This window comes from Haemaphysalis longicornis, unplaced genomic scaffold, assembly GCF_048455015.1.
Source record: "Haemaphysalis longicornis isolate Haplotype H1 unplaced genomic scaffold, Haemaphysalis longicornis Haplotype H1 scaffold_10, whole genome shotgun sequence".
In the NCBI taxonomy this organism is placed as follows: domain Eukaryota; kingdom Metazoa; phylum Arthropoda; class Arachnida; order Ixodida; family Ixodidae; genus Haemaphysalis; species Haemaphysalis longicornis.
Window position 1 is genome coordinate 51,859,326 of NW_027526204.1, and position 5,509 is coordinate 51,864,834.

General features: G+C 52.0%; 1 pseudogene; it reads left to right on the forward strand.

Moving 5' to 3' along the window:
• The first annotated feature begins 1,539 nt into the window (after positions 1-1,539).
• Positions 1,540-5,204, forward strand: LOC144159830 (uncharacterized; annotated as a pseudogene).
• The last annotated feature ends 305 nt before the right edge of the window (positions 5,205-5,509 follow it).

A 5,509-nucleotide genomic window follows, 5' to 3' on the forward strand; every position in this document is an offset into this window, starting at 1 on the left:
ACCACAAATAATGTGTCATTGACGCTTATTTGCTTTAAGATGAGAAATATTGCATGTTTGTGCTGTGAACGAGATACATTTATTTTGGAAGTTACATCGACGAATTAAACTTTGCGTCATAAAGACAAGCGCGCGAGAAGTTTTGTAATGCTGCTGACCGTTGTGACAGTTCAATTCATGAAAGCCCGCTAAAGTTATATGTAGTAAATGATGGTTACGGCAGTCTTTTTTATTCGAAAACGCACTATCAGGACGTTTACCCAAAAGCGAGCGCGGTGCTATCAGCAAAATGTATCGGGGTTTTGTGCGCACCTCCCCCCTCAAGCGAAGTTAACCCGTCTGAGAGAGGTACACGAGTCTCCTATTGATAATCTTCTCAGGAAAATTGCACAGGAAGCTTGTCAGGGGATGGGACCATAACTTGATGAATAAAATGTGTCTTTTCTCTCCTTCAGAAATGCCACTACAAAGGCTTCCCTCCAAGACTTTCGAAGCTGCCCCGAAAACCATATTTTCTTGTCAAAATGCAGGAGTGTTTCAAGAGTGTCTGCGAGTAGGTGTTGTAATATTGTGTATGTAATGTCTGCGCCAGGGGCTCAAGGGTAACAATTGCCGAGAGCCATCTTTAGCTGATGAAGTGAAGACAGGGAGCTATGCCACGTGTTCGACCTATTGCCATCACGCAAGAATTCTTTTTTCACAGGATATTTCGTTTTACATAAAAGTGGTCATGGAGTGTGCAGAACTGGACACGAGTTGGAAGTGTGCAAGTCTGTTAGCCTGGTCTTCAAGGCTGTTTTTTTGTGCTTACCAGGCGTAGACTGTATATTTGTCGTCCATTGAGTTTACGTATACGTGGCCATACCTTGCTCGCATTTTTGTATGAGTTAACCGATTATCCGAAGCTGAGTACACCCTCTCGTTTCGCCTCACGGTCCACACGCTTTCCAAAAAGGCTGTCCGCTTTTAAACGCTGCATTTTTATTGGACGTGGGATATCCCCGAAGAATACTCCACGCCTTGTTCTGGGCGCCTCTCGCGCGCCTGGTCATCGTTCCACCACGGCCTCCTTGGGTTGCGTGTCACACGGGAGGGTGAGGAATGGACCTTTCGGTGGCGTTGAGGTTGTGCGCTGCAATGAGTTGGGCTGCTTCCTCCACATGTAGTTGTGCCGCGGAAGTGTGGTGTGGCTTAGATGTTTTTGTAAATGTACTGCAGTGCGCTCGTTGCTCCAGTGAACATTGTATGTGTTGTATTCGTTCGTTTTGTACCAGCCAGCAAAACCTGCTGCGCGCGCACCTTTTTCTTTTCAGCCCTGTGCGTCTTGATTCTCCCTCTCTCCCCCTCCCTTTACCCTCTCTTGATGGCAACGTATATAATCACCGTTCTGGCAATAAACGTCGTCGTTGACTGCCGGACCATCGTCCATGCTGCCGCGCTGCGCGCGCCTGTGTAACTACAGTGGCGACGAGCCCGGAAACCGCCCGTGCTGCCCTGAAAGTTGAAGCCCACGGCCTGCCGCAACAAGTACCGACGACCATGACCAGTCAACAGCTCCCGGTCTTCGACGACACAAGAGATAAGTGGAAAGCGTACCTTATTCGGGCTGAAGCGTATTTTGAAGCAAATGCTATTACTGACTCCAAAAGGCAGAGAGGGCTTCTGGTGGCAGCACTCAGCACGCAGACTGTGCAAGTGCTAGCGGGGCTAATTGCACCTCGGATGCCGAATTCCCTTACTTACGCCGAAGCGGTTACAGCCTTAAATAACTACTACGATCCCAAGCGTCACGAGATAGCAGAAAGCTTTGGAAGTGCGCTAGACTGGATGTTGAGGGACCGGATTGTTTGCGGCGTACGCTCAACTAACTTGCGCAAGCAGTTACTGGCAAAGAAAGATTTAACCTTCGAGGAGGCTGAAACAATGGCCATTGCAGCCGAGGCAACCGACAACGATGCGAAAGATATGAGTGCAGAACCGCCAACTGTGCTAAAAATGCAAGCCCATCATCACTCACCCTCTCGAAGTAACCGTACACAAGACGCGTCGCATGACTGCAGCCGATGTGGAAGCAGGAAGCACGACGATAAAGCCTGCCGCTGGGCTAACGCACGCTGCTATCGCTGTGGGCGACGCGGTCATTTCGCACAGAAATGCTGCAGTGCTGCAACTGATGCAAAGGTTGGAAGGCGGGCAGCGAGTGTAAAGGCACTGACAGTTGAAAGCGCGTCCAGCAACGACGACATGGATAGCGCACATGTGTGGACGTTGATTTTGGGAAGAAAAAAACGGTTTGGAACCACCCATACGCCGCACGTTTAGATGGGGCGGCGTAGAACTGGCCATGGAAGTGGATACTGGTTGCCCGTGTGCGTCGTATCGCGCCAAGTGTACGATCGACACCATGCACAGTGGCCGCACTTACAACCACCACGAATCAATCTCTCGTGTTACGCGGGACAATTTCCGGTGTTGTGTGAACTCGAACTTCGAGTGAAGTACAAAAATGTATCTGTGCTTTGTCCGCTGATCGTGCTTGACTGTGCAGGACCCAGCCTATGTAGCCGCGATCTCATCGCTTTGCTTGACAAGACGGGCGTTCCGATTGGAGACCTGACCGCGCCGGACCTTACAACAAGTGCCCAGCCAAGTGACAATATGCTGAACCGACTGCTCGGCGAGTTCGAGGATGTTTTCTCAACAGACCTTGGACTTATCAAAGGTCCACCAGCCAGCCTGAAACTCAAAGAGACGGCGACACCAAAATTCTGTAAGCCCAGATCTCTTCCTTACGCCCTCCGCGATAAGGTCTCTCGTGAAATTGATCGGCTGGTGTCACTTGGTGTTCTATCGCCTGTGCAACATGCAGAATGGGCTACGCCTATCGTGGTCGTTTTGAAAAAGGACAGAAGCCTGAGGATATGCGGTGATTTTAAGGTCACCCTCAACCCGGCATGTGAGGTGGAGCATTACCCTCTTCCGGTGATAGAGGACATGTTCGCAAGCTTAAACGGAGGTGAATATTTCAGCATCTTGGATTTAAAAGATGTATACAATCAAGTGCCCCGTGATGAAGCGTCCAGCGGGCTGTGTGTCATTAACACACACCGCGGGCTTTTCCGGTATAACAGACTTCCGTTTGAAATAGCTTCCGCACCGGCTATTTTTCAAAGACAGATTGATGCAGTACTCGGCGGGCTGCCGGGTGTCCAAGCCTACCTTGACGACGTGCTAGTGTCAGAAGGCAAGAGTGATAACGCAGAACACATCAAGAGAGTGTTGGAGCGGTTCTGAGAGCACGGCGTTAAACTTAGGATTGACAAATGCAAGTTTCGGCAGCCTTCCGTCACTTACCTTGGCCATCGTATAGATCGGCAAGGCCACCACCCCATTGAAAAGAACGTAGACGCCGTCATTCAAGCCCCGCGCCCACGTAACGTTAGCGAATTGCGCTCGTCCCTTGGCATGCTCACGTTCTACACCCGTTTCCTGCCCAATATGTCTACTGTGCTCAGCCCCTTGTATCAGCTCATGGAAAAACGAGCCCGTTGGGAATGGCGGGAACCGCAGCAGACAGCGTTCGAAAAAGCGAAAGAAATTTTGAAGAATGCGCAACTTCTCGTTCATTTTGATCCCAACAAGGAACTGAAGCTAGAATGTGACACTTCCCCGTATGGCGTGGGTGCTGTTCTGTTTCAATCGGAGGGAAATGAGCACAGACCAATTGGGTTTCGTTCCAGAACGTTAACAAAAGCGGAGCGAAACTACTCTCAGCTGGGGTGAGAAGCATTGGCACTGATTTTTGGCGTTTCTCGTTTCCATGACTACCTCTTAGGTCGGCAATTCACCCTGGTAACCTACCATCAGACACTGCTGGGACTGCTCAAGCCTGACCACCCAACGCCGCCGATGGCGGCCGCGCGCATTCAACGATGGGCACTGTTCCTGGGAGGCTACCAGTACAAGCTACAGCACTTTCCGGGGAAACAACTACTGACAGCAGATGCCCTCAGCCGACTACCAGCCCCGACGGCCGCGGAACCGGTAGCTGAGGGGGACCCTCCCGAGTACGTACTGTCGTTGGAAGCCCTTGACGAAGGTATACTGACGACGTAAGAGTTGCAGGAGCTGTCTGCCAAGGACACGTTGTTAGCCCGTGTCGCGGAATACATCTTGCATGGCTGGCCTCGAACCACAAGTGGAATGGCGCCCGACTTGTTGCCGTTTTTTGATCGCGAAATGGAGCTGTCGATGGCTCACCGGCTAATTTATTGGGGCAACAGAGTCGTCATACCACGGAAGGCGCAGCAAAGGATGTTCCAGCTTCTACATGAAACACACCAGGGCTCCTCGTCAATGAAAGCGGTGGCACGGTCACTGTTTTGGTGGCCGGGCATGGACAGGGAGATTCAGGAATTGTCGGCGCAATGTGTAAGCCGTGTAGAAAACCTGCCCATGCCTGCGGCAGCACCACCGATAAGTTGGCCGAAAACTGCCAAGAGGTGGTCCCGGATCCACATCGATTTTGCGGGCCCGTTAGCCGGCAAGATGATACTTGTGGTGGTACAAGCTCACACGAAGTGGATTGAAGCAGTACCCATGAGGCATGCGAACACAGCGGGTACCATTCGCTGCTTAAGAAGTATGTTTTGTCGGTTCGGTGTGCCACGCACAATCATGTCCGATAATGGCACGCAATTCACGAGTCAGGAGTTCGCCACGTTTGTAGCAAGAAATAATATTGTGCACATGCGTACAGCGCCTTTCCATCCTCAGTCAAACGGAGCAGCGGAAAGAGCAGTGCGAACCATTAAAGACGGCTTGCGGAAAATGCAAGATGGCCCACTTGAAGATAACCTCATGCGCCTGTTATTCCATTACAGGAGGACCCCGCAAAAGGAAGGAAAGTCACCCTCGGAAATTCTTCTCGGCTACCAGCTCCGTTCCCGTCTTGACACATGCCTGCCACCCAGGGATGAGAACTTGTCGCCTGCCGCTGACGACTGGACCATCTCGCCAGGCAGCAGCGTCTACGTGCGGAACTACGGTGTCGGCAAAAGATGGACGTCTGGACGTGTAAAATCGGCTTCGGGGGCTAGAATGATAGCGGTGGACACGCCAACGGGGGTAGTGCAGCGTCATATCGACCAAGTCCGCCGCCGTCGCGAATCGACGCCGGAGTCTACATCCACGGGGGCGACTGAAGGCGCGGAGGCTGAAGGTGAACCTGACAGCATGACTACTCCAGTCCCGTCTCCTGCGTTGCAACGCACGCCCAGGCGGAAGGAGAAAGAGCGAAGCCCAGAGCTACCGGCACCGGATGGTTTGAGTGGGTTTCCCACACCAGCTGCTACGGAACCGCCAGTCGTCACGACCGAGCACCCTCCAGAGGCGGTCCCACATCAGCCCACTCTGAGGCGATCGACAAGAGTTCCGAAACCGATACAACGGTTCCACTTTTAAGAGGAAAGAAATGTTGTATTCGTTCGTTTTGTACCGGCCAGCAAAA